Here is a 14,471-nt window from a genome sequence, read left to right as displayed (position 1 = left end):
CAGTTCCCACAATTGTGTAAACCAGTTCTTTGCAATAAGTCTATGAAAATATACTGCCTACTGGTTCTGCTCACCCGGTTGAACCAATGGCTAAAATGATATTGACAAGGTGTTAACAATGATTATTTCTCAGGAATAGTACTGATTTTAGGTGATGTGTTTTTTTACTCTCTTTTTTGTTTTCTCCATGGTGTTCAAGTGTTTTAAGAGAGCATTTTAAAAACAAAACAATAGAGGGGTGTCTGGGTGGCTCAGTCAGTTAAGCATCCGACTTCAGCTCAGGTCACGATCTCACGGTTCGTGAGTTCCAGTCCTGCATCAGGCTCTGTGCTGACAGCTCAGAGCCTGGAGCCGGCTTCAGATTCTGTGTCTCCCTCTCTCTCTGCCCCTCCCCTGCTCACGCTCTGCCTCTCTCCCTCCCTCTCAAAAATAAACATTAAAACAATTTTTAAAAATAATAGTTTTTTTAAAAATCAACAATTTAACAAAAGTATCTAAATGCCAGATACTAAATGTCTGTATCTGACTAAATGTCAGTATCTAAATGACAGAATTCTAGGAAGTTTTTGTAAAACCTAGTTGCAAAAGAAACCCTTTGAGTTTTTTCACAGAATTAAACAAAGAAAATTCATCTACACTATAATCTATTGCGTCCTTTTTGTTTTTTGAATGTTTATTGAGCCCAGGGACCATATCCTACTCTTGCTTTTCCTACCTGGTATGTGTAACTCAGGGCTGAGTACATTGTAAAGTCCCTGTCAACATTTCTTAATAAACACACCCCATAGACATAAATGTATCTGTTCTAATTTTCCTTAACTGTTTTCCCAGCAATTCCCCACAGTATCTGCTTTATCCTTTCAAATTAGGATATCAAGCACTTCAATTTTAAAGCACACTAAACATTAAACTGTTGCATACACATTTTCTTTATTTTATGAAAAATATATAGATGGTACTTGTTTTAATGAAGTCGCTATACACTTACCATTTCCTACTTTGCTCCTTTATTAATGATATTTCAAGCCCACATAATCTTGAGTCAACACAATCCATAAACTTGTCTTTTTTAGTGATTATAGAGCAGTCCGTCATGTAAATATGCCACAGTTTGTACATCCAAATCTCTATTTTTGGACATTTGGATTGTTTCCAGTTTCTTTCTCTTATAAATAATGTGACCATGAAGGCTTGTTTAGATGAATGGCTTTTTAAAAATTATCTCTTTGGGGTCATTTCCTTAGGTCAATATTCCTAAAGATAAACTATTTGGAAAAAAGACACAAACATTTTTTACCTATCGCCAGACTACTTTCTAGAAAGCCTGAAACAATTTCACAGCATTGTCAACAATATGTTTCGTGAAGCCACATTCAGATGGGATTGTTAGCATTATTATTTATCTTTCCTAGTTTACTAGTTATACACCAGCATCAAAGTTGCTTTAACAACCTTAATATGCTTGGAAGCTCTATTGCTGGGGGTCTACAAATCATGCCCTTAAGATATTTAGAAGTATTTTTGTCTGGCCTGAGGGTCACTTAGGCACCAAATCAAATCTTTTTGCCTTTGCAAAAGATCTTGCACCTTTGTTCTGAATTTCACACTGAAGCTATGTTTTATTGATAGCACCCTAGATTTGATCTTTGCCTTAAGGCCATTTCTTACTTGAAGAACATTTGCTACCTTGAAGACTTTCCTGTACCCTCTATTTTTCCTCCAAATTCTGCTCAAATCGTTGTTTATTTAGTTCATTCCTTCCTTCTTGTATTTTATCAAAGTACAGGAAGCTTAAAGGAGCCATCCTACACTTTTAACATTTTGCCTGGAAATCTTAGCCAGATCTACAGGTTTGTGAAGCACCATTTCTATTTGTAATGTTAACACCGGCGACAGTTGTAATAAAATTTCTCCTGGTATATAAATGGTATCCCCTTTACTCCAGCATCCAATAGTGATGTCCTCACTGCTCTGTCAGTCTTCACCAATAGCCTTTTGAGAATCTTCGGGCCTCCCCCCACTATTTGCTCTCAAAGCCAGTCCTTCATGTTTTAGGTTTTTCTTATAGACCATCATGTGACTAGGTGCCAAATTCTGTTTGTCATCTGTCCCTGTGCAACAAATCACCCCCAACTTAATGGCTTAAGACTACTACTATTGTATTATTTTTCACAATTTTGTTGGTCAATTATCTTAGCTGAGAGGTTGTTTTGTTCTGTGTGATGTTATTGGGGCTGCAGAGGTAAGACTGGGCTGAAACGTCCAAGATGGCTCATTCATATGACTGGTGGTTCGTGCCGGCCGGAGCTGCCAAAGAAAGGACTTGAATTCTCCTCCATATAGCCTCTCCACATGGCTTGTTTCTGCATCATGGTCTCTGAGTTCCAAGAGAAAGGAAATAGAAGCTTGTAGTCCTTTTACGTCCTGGGCCAAGAGATCCCAGAATGTATATACTTTTATTGCATTTTATTGATGACCGCAGTCGTAGGGTGTGCTTAGATTCAAAAGAAAGAGAAATAAGCTACACTTAATGGAAGAAAGGTGCAGGCCTATGGGAAAGAAAGAAAGTGATGGTAGCATCTTTGGAATTGATCTATTAGGCCAGGGTGACTGGGTCACTTACCAGCTTTTCTCAGGAGTCCTTGGAAGTAAAAGAAACCTACTCCTCCACCTGTTCCCTCGCTCATTCGTTTTCAGCTTTTTGCTGATCAGCTACTATGTGCTGGGCTTCGTTCTCGCCATTTTGGATATAATGGTTAGAAAGATAGACAAGGTCTCTGCTCTCATGGACCTTACAATTTAGTTGGGGAAAAAATAAAAATTTAAAAATAGGTATATTTAAATAAACAAAATTAGTAGTTATTGTGGATTGAATTTTGCTCTCCGTCCAAGCCTGTTTACATATGTCTTTCCCAATAAACATGGAATTCCTCCAGAGACCATTCACCTTCAGTATTATAGAGGTCTCCAACTCATTGACCCCACCACTGTCAAACACATTATGACCTCACTTCTCTTCTTACCCAGATTAGACCCCAAGCCCATCATTTTCAATACTCCTTCCTTAACCCTCACTCAATTATACTTTTCTGGCATATTCCAAACATAATTAGATCCAACTATCTGTGGACTCCCTGCCTGAACCCACGCTTGTGATGTGATCAGCGAAAGTGACTGGAATTGATGTATGCTATTTCTGAATGGAAGCTTTAAAAACCCATGCTCAGTTTGGCTCTCTCTCTCTGGCGTGCTCTCTCTCTGTCTCTCTCTTTTTCCCGGCCCCAGTGCCTGACAACACTGCAAATCAGACTGCTCTATAAGCCTTGGTTTCTGAGTAAGAAAGACTCAGCAGAACCCCCAGCTGACTCATGACGGAGAGGTAGTATGATTGAGAAATAAACCTTGAGTTTTATATCACTAGAGTGATATAAAGAGTTTGTTGTCTGTTTCAACAGCACAACCTAACCTGTAGCTACTAGTGCAGGTGAGTACAAGTCTGCTGGATGTAGAAAACAGTAAGAGTATCTCATGAAGAAAGAACACTGCGTAGGGGCACCTAGGTGGCTCAGTCAGTTAAGCATCAGACTCTTGATTTCAGCTCAGGTCATGATCTCATGGCTCATGAGATCAAGCCTCCCATCGGGCTCTATGCTGACAGCGCAGAACCTGCTCTCTCTCTTTTTCTGCACCTCCCCCACTCTTTCTATCTATGCTCTGTCTCTCTCTGTCTCTCTGAAAATAAATAAATAGAAAAAAAAAAGAGCATTGTGTAAAAAGGTGCAGGGAAGTCTGGGGACTTCTGGGAATATAATCCATAATTGAGCAGACTGAAACTGCAAGAATGAACTTGGAAGAGGGAGTTAGGACTCATTTGTGAAAGGCATCAAATGAAATGGCATGGATCTTCACTGACACATCATAATCACCCCAAATCCATAGTGTACATTAGAGTTTTCTCTTGGTGTTGTAAATTCTATGGGTTTGGATAAATGTATAATGACATGAATCCATCATTATAGTATCATACAAAATATTTTTACTGCCCTGAAAATCCTCTGTTTTACCTGTTGATCCCTCCCTCCCTGCTAACCCCTGACAACACTGATCTTATTACTGTTTCCATAGTTTTGCCTTTTCTGGAATGTCTTATAGTTGGAATCATATGATATATAGCCTTTTCAGATTGTCTTCTTTCACTTAGTAGTGTTTAAGGTCCCTTCCTGTCTTTGTATGGTTTAATAGCTTATTTCTTTCTAGTGCTGGATAATATTCCATTGTCTGGATGTACCGCTGATTATCCATTCACCTACAGAAGAACATCTTGGTTACTTCCAGGTTTTGACAATTATGAATAAAACTGCTATAAACATTTGTGTGCAGGTTTTGGTGTGGACACAAGTTTTCAAATCCTTTGAGTAAATAACAAGGAACATAATTGCTTGATCATATGATAAGAGTATGTTTAGCTTTCTATATTCACTTTTCCAAAGTGGTTGTGCAATTTTGCATTCTCATCCACAATGAGTGAGAGTTCCTGTTTCTCCACATCCTCATCAGCCATTTGATGTCAGTGTTCTGGATTTTGGTCACTCTAACAGGGTGTAGTGGAATCTCATTGTTGTTTTCAATTCCATTTCCCCGATGACCGATTACACGGAGCATCTTCTCATATGCTATTTGCCATCAGAATACCTTCTTTGGTGAGCTGTCAAAGTCTTTGGATCATTTTTTAATTGACAAGACAACCAATTTTATGACACCCAGTTTCCTTATCTACAAAGTAGGGGCCTCGATGCCAGGACTGTCTCCATCACAGGGCTGTTGAGAGGTTCAAGGTGTGATAAGATATGTGGAAACCTTTTATAAATGATGACGTTCTAATGCATAGAAAGTATTATTTATCCGGTTGTCCCTTTAACTGCTATTCAGCACGATTCTATTCTTTGTTGTGTTATTTCTGACATGTGATTTAAGTTCTAAGACCATCAAATTAGAAAATTAAAATCCAAAAGATGAATTTCACAGCCAAAGAAAGTAGCACTCACCAAGTTCTGAATTCTTCAGACTCTGTGGCTCCTGTGATGACTGGCATATCCTGCTTCCCGAGGGCTTCAGTGATGCAGTCTTGTTTCCACCCAGATGACAACAGTGGGTGCCTCAGAGAACAGACAGGGAACAAAATGAGCAGAACTTCTGCTTCCTTATGTGCCCAGAGCAGGTGCCCTACCCCAGGCATAGCTTTGCAAGGATAGTCTTGTGTGGTGTCTGTTCCCTGGATGTCAATGAAAGCAGTGCCAATTGAGAGACATGCTGAGCCAAATCCACATTTTTAATATTTGAGAGTTTACTTCATATTAGCTACACCAGTAGTTGCACACCAGGGTGGCTGTGTAAGACTCATTTGGGGGAACTTATAAACAGTTTTATTTATTAAAAATATTGGTTATGTTTCTCATATGTTTTAGTGCTAACACACTCTCTAAACATGGGGATACAACAGTGAACAAAAAAATTCTGGCTCACATGGAGCTTACACTTGAGCGTGGGAAGATAAGTGATAAAGAGACACATTAACATATTTCGGATGGTCACAAGTGCTATGAAGGAAAATAAAACAGAATGAGGGTCATAGATAAGTGACAAATACACACATAAATATATGTCAGATGGTCACGAGTGCCGTAAAAAAATTAAGTGGAGTGAGGGTCATAGAGGTGATGGGAATGGAGACATGTTATTTTAGACAGGGGGTCAGCGAAGACCTCTGATAAGGGGCCTAAAGGAAGTGAGGGAAGAAGATATGTGGATATCTGGGGGGACATCTGGGTAAAGAGCCATTATGCAGAAGGAATAGTATGTGCAAAGGACCTGAGATAAGAGCATGCTTATTTTATTTAATTGTTCTTTTTCAAGAAACAGCAATAAGGGGGTGCCTGGGGGACTTAGTCGGTTAAGCGTCCAACTCGTAGTTTCAGCTCAGGTCATGATCTTATGGTTCATGAGTTCGGGCCCTGCATCGGGCTCTGTGCTGAGAGCGTGGAGGCTGCTTGAGACTCTTTCTCTCTCTCTTTCTACCCTTCCCATGCTCGTGCTTTCTCTCTGTCTCTCAAAATAAATAAACTTAAAAGAAAAGAAAAGAAAAGAAGAAAAGAAAAGAAAAGAAAAGAAAAGAAAAGAAAAGAAAAGAAAAGAAACAGCAATAAGGCCAGTGACTAACAATCAGTAAGTTGGGGTGGAGGGAGACTTAGGAGGTGAGAGGTGGAAGCTGGAGGCTGGGTGCAAATTAAGATGGACCTCTAGGCCACTGGAAGGATTTAGGATCCTACACTAAGTGAGATAAGAAGACACTGAAAGTTTTGAGCAGATAACTGACAAGATCTAACTTTGGGTTTTAAAGGATTCCTCTGGCTGTCCTGAGGAAGAGTATACACTATAGGAGAGGGCCGGGGATGGAAATGGGAACCCAGTATATACATGTGCCATATTTTAGGCGAGAGATGATGGTGGTTTGGACTAGGGTGCTAATGGTGGAGATAGTATAAATATCTAAGTTTTTACTGCCTCCCCCATCCACTCCACTTCCAATTCTATAGATTTGTAAGCATCTGAATTTGGCTCAGGTCATGATCTCACAGTTGGTGTGTTTGAGCCCTGTTTGGGGCTCTGTGCTGATGGCTCAGAGCCTGGAGCCTGCTTCAGATTCTGTGTCTACCTCTCTGTCCCTCCCCAACTTGTGTTCTCTCTCTCTCTCAAAAATAAATAAATGAACATTAAAAAAAAGCAGGGTTGGGGGGAGACACCCGAGTGGCTCGGTTGATTAAACCAATTATGTAAATCTAGTATAGGAACTAGGACTCAGTATTTAAAAAAAAATTTTTTTTAAGTGTTTATTTATTTTTGAGACAGAGAGAGACAGAGCATGAACGGGGGAGGGGCAGAGAGAGGGAGACACAGAATCAGAAACAGGCTCCAGGCTCCGAGCCATCAGCCCAGAGCCCGATGCGGGGCTCGAACTCACGGACCGCGAGATCGTGACCTGGCTGAAGTCAGACGCTTAACCGACTGCGCCACCCAGGCGCCCCTGGAATAATATTTTCTCTCTTTGAGAAATAATAAATGAATAAACTTTTTTTTTAATTTTTTTTCAACGTTTATTTATTTTTGGGACAGAGAGACACAGAGCATGAACGGGGGAGGAGCAGAGAGAGAGGGAGACACAGAATCTGAAACAGGCTCCAGGCTCTGAGCTGTCAGCACAGAGCCGGACGCGGGGCTCGAACCCACAAACCGCGAGATCATGACCTGAGCCGAAGTCGGATGCTTAACCGACTGAGCCACCCAGGCGCCCCGAAACTAGGACTCAGTATTTTAAAAAACATTCTTTAGGTGAATCTGAGGCATGGCCAGCTTTCAAAACCAGCAACTGGGGATAAGAAACCACACCCTCCTTCCCTCCTTCCCAAGGTCTTGCCCTTGGATCTTTCTGTCTACCTCTGTTACCCCCTCCTCTGACTCAGACCTCTTCTGTAGAGTTCTGCTGCCCTCATTGTTTGATTTTGTCTGTCCTATTTTCTGCTATTTTCAATCTGCCAAACCCCAGGCAAGTGCCCACTCACACCCTGCGGGTTAAGCCCACGCTGCTGCTGGATTTCTCTTCCTTCAATCCCCTTTTCTTTTGTCTTGTTTCCCTGCCAGAGTCTTTCTCAGGGTTCTGTTTTGCCCCCTGGATAAACTCCAATCTGCCAGCCCCTTACAGCCTGGTCCCCATCAATCATCCCACCTGGAGGATCATCCCATTGTGCCTTCTCGGTTAAGCTCAGGGAGTCCAAATGATTTGTTTGCCTGGCTTCAGAAACAACGTGGGAGTTTCCATTTCTACCTCTTCGTGCAATTTATTTCATCAGCCAGGCTGCTGTGTTTCCTTTCGGCCTTAATAAATCCAATGCATGCATCCTGCAAAGGTACTGCACAAATTCTTATTAAAAACATGTTTTCAGAACGTTTGAACAGTTATATATATGCACGTGGTTCAAAATTCAAAGGATTGGAAAAAGATGTATATTTAAAAATTACTTTTCTGATACCATAACTTCCAGCCAACCAGTACTCCCCTGAAGAGGCTTGACTCTACAAGCTACTGTGCATCCTTTCACAAATATTCTATCATATTTAATCACATAGGTATGTTTATATTTTGTATTTACAAATAGCTCTTGTTGACAGATACACATACACACACACACAAGAATATTTGGGTTTGTTTGTTTATGCTAATGGCAAGATGTTATTCACATTGTCGTGCCCTCACTTTTTTTCATTAAAAATATTCATCATTGGGGCGCCTGGGTGGCTCAGTCAGTTAAGTGTCCAACTTCAGCTCGGGTCACGATCTCGCGGTCCGTGAGTTTGAGCCCCGTGTCGGGCTCTGTGCTGACAGCTCAGAGCTTGGAGCCTGTTTCCGATTCTGTGTCTCCCTCTCTCTCTGCCCCTCCCCCATTCATGCTCTGTCTCTCTCTGTCTCAAAAATAAATAAACGTTAAAAAAAAATAAAAATATTCATCATTGTTCACACAGAACTGTCTCCTTCTTCTCCTTCCTCTTCCTCTTCTTCCTCCTCCCCCTCCTTCTTCTTTTCTGTCTCTGAGCTTAGTAGTTGCATCATTAAATGATTTTGTATTGGAGTAGTATTTTGTCATTGTGGCAAAATACACATAACCTAAAATTTACCGCTTTAATGATGTGCAAGTATACATTTCAATGGTATTAAGTACATTCACATTGTTGTACAACCATCACCATCATCTATCTCCAGACTTCTTCATCTTCCTAAACTGAAATCCCACATCCACTAAACACTAATTCACCATTCTCTCCTCCTCCCAACCCCTGGCAATCACTGTTCTAGTTTCTGTCTCTTAAGAATTTAACTACTCTAAACAGCAAATCATAGTTAAGATTCATTGAGTACTGCTCTGTACCAGGTAACAGGTGAGATAAGAGGTATATTCTACATGTACAGATGACACAGGCAGTATGAGTGAGGCCAATCCTACTGTTGGCTAACCTAAAAACTATCCCCAGTCCTCCTAACTTTTGTCTTCCTCTTGCTGTAGACAAACACTGCTCAATAAAACTATAATGCAAGTCATAAAAATAAAAATAAAAAGAATTTAACTACTCTAGGAACGACTGGATGGCTCAGTTGGTTAAGCCTCTGACTCTTGATTTCCACTCAGGTAATGATCTCACAGTTTGTGGGATCTAGCCCTGTGTCAAACTTTGCGTTGACAGTTCAGAGCCTGCTTGAGTTTCTGTCTCTCTCTCCCTCTCTCTCTGCCCCTTCCCTGCTCGAGCTCTCTTTCTCTCAAAATAAATAAATAAACATAAAAAAGGAAAAAAAATAATTGAACTACTCCAGGGGCACGTGGGTGGCTCAGTTGGTTAAGCAACAAACTCTTGGTTTTGGTTCAGGTCATGATATCGCGGTTTGTGAGTTCAAGCCCCACGTGGGGCTCTGCAATGGGAGTGGAGCATGGAACCTACTTGGGATTCTGTCTCTCCCTCTGTCTCTCTGCCCCTTCCCTGCTCTGTCTCAAAATAAATAAATAAACTTAAAAAAAGGAATTTAACTACTCTAGATACCTCATACAATTAGAATCATACAGTGTTTGTCCTTTCATGACTGGCTTAACGTTTTAACTTCAGTTAGCATAATGTCTTTAAGGTTCATCTGTGTTGCAGCGTGTGTCCAAATTTCTTTCCCTTTTAAGGCTGAATAATATTCCATTGTAGGCATATACCCTATTTTGTTTATCCATTCATCTGACCATGAACACTTAGATTGCTTCCGCTTTTTGGCTACTCTGAATAATGCTGCCATGAACATGAGTGTACGAGTACCAGTTTGAGTCCCTGTTTCAATTCTTCTGGGTAGAGACCCAGAAATGGAATTGTTGGATCATATGGCAATTCTGTGTTTAATTTCTGAGGAACGCCATACTGTTTTCCATAGTGTCTTATTCTTTTAAATGATTGCTTTATATTCTAGTATATGGATGCAGCATAATTGATTTAACCAACCCAATACTAATGAGTACTAAGAATGTTCCCGAGGTCTTGCTGTAAAAATATTGGAATAAAATTCCTTAAAAAGTTTTGTGTACATAGGTGTATCTGTGAGGTAGATTCTTAATACAATTGTTAGGTGAGAGATAGAAAAGATAAAATAGAGTTTATTTTTTTAGAGCACTAGGTTCATGGCAAAATTTGAGTGGAAGGTACAGAGATTTCTCACTTAGCCCCTGCCTTCATACGTACACAGCCTCCCCCATTAGGTTATTCTCCTCCAGAGTGGTACCTTTGTTACAACTGATGAACTTATATTGACACATCATAATCACCCAAACCCAGGGTTTATGTTAGGCTTCTGTCTTGGTGTTATACGGTTTATGGGTTTGGATCAATGTCTGATGACATATATCCACATTATAGTAGCATACAGAGTATTTTCACTGCCCTAAAAATCTGTGCTCTGCCTATTCCTACTGCTCTCCAACTCCCCCTCCCCTGCACCTTACTAGCCGCTCACAACACTGATTTTGTTACTCTTTCCATAGTTTTGCCTTTTCCAGAATGTTGGGATGTTCTAGAATGTTGGAATCATATAGTATGTGGCCTTTTCCGATTGGCTTCTTTCACTTAGTAGTGTGCGTTTAAAGTTCTTCCATGTCTTTTTATGCCTCGATAGTTCATTTCTTTTCAGTGCTATTAATATTCTTTTGTTTGGATGTAGCACCATTTATCCATCCATTTATCCATTCATCTATCCATTCATGTCCTCCTACTGAAGGACATCTTGGTTGCTTCCAAGTTTTGGCAATTATGAATAGGGCTGCTAAAGTTTATTCAAACCTGCTATGCAAGGTTTTATGTGGATGTAAGTTTTCAACTCCTTTGGTCAGATACCAAGGAGTATGATTGCTATCTATATACACATATATAAAATAAGAATATGTTCAGTTTTGTAAGAAACCACTAAACTGTCTTCCAGAGTGGCTGTACCATTTTTTTACATTCTTACCAGCAATGTGCGAGAGTTTCCATATATTAGGAAAAAAGAAAAATCTAGTTTCCTAAGTTAGAAATCGTTCGCATCAATATTATTATTATTATTATTATTATTATTACTACTACTACTATTATTTGCTTAGGGTTTACCCTTTATGCAAGTTGCTGTAGTTGAAATCACAGTTTATGGTGTTTGTTAATTCCCCAGGTGATCACTGAGGACCCTCGACCATAGCTGGTCAGAGCTTTTGTCTTTGTACCATGTATGAGCTCTGGGGAATTTTATGTTTACAACTCTGGTCATTTTTGGCCTCACTTTGTGAAATTTCACTCTATGTATGCCTAACTCTGTACTGCAAAATTCTGTCTTCTTGCATGATCCCCTCCAGTCCAGATCCCTGGCCTCCAACTTCTAGCTGCCTTGGTCTCCCTAAACTCTAATGTCTATATTTTTATTTCAGTGAGGTCACTGGGCTCTGTTTGATTCCCTCTACCTGTACCTGTGGACACAAATTTGCCTTCAGGCAAAAATCTGGGGAAAGTCTAGTGCCCACTTCATTGTTTCTCTCCTCTCATGGATCACTGTCCTGTGTTACCTGTTGTCTAATTTTTGAAAGTAGTTGTATCATGACTGGAAGCAGAAGCTTTTCACCTTGGCTTTTTTTTTTTAAGTTTATTTATTTATTTTGAGTGAGACAGAGGTAGTGCAAGCGGGGAGGGGCATGGAGGGAGGGAGAGAGAAAGAATCCCAAGCAGGCTCCTTGCTGCCAGCTTGGAGATCAATGCGGGGCTTGAACTCACAAAACTGTGAGCCAAAACCAAGAGTCGGACGCTTAACTGACTGAGCCACCAAGGCGCCCTTCACCTTGGATTAAAAAAAAATTGTTTTAGATGTTTATTTATTTTTGAGAGAGAGAGAGAAACAGTGCGAGTGGGGGAGGAGCAGGGAGAGAGGGAGACCCAGAATCTGAAGCAGGCTCCAGGCCCTGAGCTGTCAGCACAGAGCCTGATGCAGGGCCGGAACCCACAGTGAGATCATGACCTGAGCTGAAGTTAGACGCTCAACCTACTGAGCTGCCTAGATGCCCCTCACCTTGGCTTTTTAAACTCTTTTTATTTATTTTTTATTGATTGCTCTAGGGATTACACCATACATCTTTAACTTAACACAATCTTCTTAGACTTTTTGTTGAATTATTTCAAGAAAGATAGTAATTTTGCAGTAGTATAGTTGTATTTCCCCCCATGTCTTTTTATGCTATCTTTATCATATATATTATCTCTATATACATTTTTTAAGATATGATTCATATACCATAAAATTCACCCTTTTAAATATACAACTCAGTGTTTTTTTTAATTGTATTTAAAAAGTTGTGCAACCACCACCATCATTTAATTCCAGAACATTTTCATCATTCCAAAAAGACACCCCATACCCATTTGAGGTCATGCTCCTTTCCCCTCTTCCCCGAGCCCTAGCAGCTACTCATCTATTTTTTGTCTATATGGATTTGCCTATTCTGGACATGTCTTATAAATGAAATAATATCATACCTGTATATATATTAAATCTAACAACACAATGGCATAGTTTTTGCTTTAAAAGGTCAAGTGAATTTTACACAGATTAAGAGGAGAAAGAAAAACATATAGTTTTTATATTCATCCACATACTACCATATTTGGTGCTTTTCATTCTTTCCTGTCGATCTGAGTTACCATGTGGTGTCATTTCCTTTTATTCTGAAGAGCTTCCTTTAGCATTTCTTGTAATTCTCCCTTCCCTGTTTAAGATCATGTGCCAAACAAGGGCTGAGGAAGCTTCTGTCATGTGCCAATTCCATTACTTGATGAGTTGAGTTTTTAAAGGAATTTGCCCCTTTAATCTAAGTTATTGAATTTATTGACATAAAATTGCTGATATTATTCTCTTTGTATGCTTTTAGTGTTGTGGTTCCTGTAGTGATTTCCCCTCTTTCAATACTAATATTGGTAACTTGTGTTTTCTCTTGATTAGGAAGTGCTAAGGGTTTATCAGCGGTTATCTTTTCCAGGAATCCATTTTTGGTTTTCTTAATTTTCTGTATTTATTTTTGTATTTTTATTGATTTCTGTTGTATTTTTACATTTGCCTTTGTATTTTAGGTTCAATTTGCTTATCATTTTCTATCTTCTTTAGGTATCAAGTTATGTCATTGATTTTAAACCTTTCTTAATCCTTCATATAAACATTTAAGGTTATAACGTTCCCTTTAATTACGGCTTTGGACGCAGCTCACAAATTTTCCTATGATGCATTTTCACTATCAAGTCTGTTTAAAATATTTTCCAACTTTCCTTGTGATGCCCCCCCCCGCCCCCACCCCACCATAGTCTGTTTACAAATGTGTTGTTTAATTTCTAAATATTTGGGGCCTTCCCAGTTGTATCCCCCTTCATGGTGGACAGCTGACTTGCAAGATGGCCCTCAATGGACCCCCACCTCCTGGTATTCATGCCCTTATGTAATCCTCTCCCCTTGAGTGTGGGATGGACCCAGTGACTTGCTGCTGCTGCTTCTTTTCCTTTCTTTCTCTTTCTTCCTTTCCTTTCCTTTTTTTTTTTTTTTTGAGAGAGAGAGAGAGAGAGAGCGAGAGACAGAGAGAGGAAGAGAGAGAGAATCTCAAATAGGCTTCATGCTCAGTGCAGAGCCCAATGCAGGGCTCCATCTCATGATCCTGAGATCATGACCTGAGCCAAAATCAAGAGTCAGACACTTAACCAACTGTGCAACCCAGGCGCCTCTAGTGACTTGCTTCCTTTTTTTTTTTTTTTTAACATGTTGCAAATAGTACTTTTTGTTTATAATCATATATGAATGTTCAATTTTAGTAAATGTATTCCCTTCATTATATTTTTATTTAAATCCAGTTAGTTAACATATAGTGTAATAATGGTTCCAGGAGGAGAATTTAGTGATTCATCACTTACATATAACACCCAGTGCTCATCCCAACAAGTGCCCTCCTTAATTCCCATCACCCATTGAGCCCATCCCCCCACCCAACACCCCACCAGCAACCTTCAGTTTGTTCTCTGTTTTTAAGAGTTCTCTTCTGTTTTGATCTTATTTTTCCTTCCCTTCCCCTATGTTCATCTGCTTTTTTTTAAGTTCCACATGAGTGAAATCATATGATATTTATCTTTCCCTGATTGACTCATTTGGCTTAGCGTAAGATATTCTAGTTCTATCCATGTTGTTGCAAATGGCAAGATTTCATCCTTTTTGATTGCTGAGTAATATTACATTGTATATATACAGCACATCTTCTTCATTTGTCAGTTGATGGATAGTTGGGGTCTTTCCATAATTTGGCTATTGTTGATGGTGCTGCTATAAACATTGGGGTCCATGTGCCCCT

At 39.8% G+C, this 14,471-nt stretch overlaps 1 long non-coding RNA gene across 1 annotated transcript; it reads right to left on the bottom strand.

The window, feature by feature from the left end:
- Positions 1-913: 913 nt before the first annotated feature.
- LOC123383187 lies at positions 914-5,970 on the bottom strand. Its single transcript, XR_006592666.1, has 2 exons — positions 5,046-5,970; positions 914-2,377 (listed from the first exon to the last, which is right to left on the bottom strand). It is a non-coding gene; the product is annotated as an uncharacterized LOC123383187 (long non-coding RNA).
- Between the last annotated feature and the right edge of the window lie 8,501 nt (positions 5,971-14,471).

This window comes from Felis catus, chromosome F2 (genome assembly GCF_018350175.1).
Source record: "Felis catus isolate Fca126 chromosome F2, F.catus_Fca126_mat1.0, whole genome shotgun sequence".
NCBI lineage: Eukaryota > Metazoa > Chordata > Mammalia > Carnivora > Felidae > Felis > Felis catus.
Note: the sequence above shows the minus strand (reverse complement) of the source record. Positions and strands in the feature narration are given on the sequence as shown.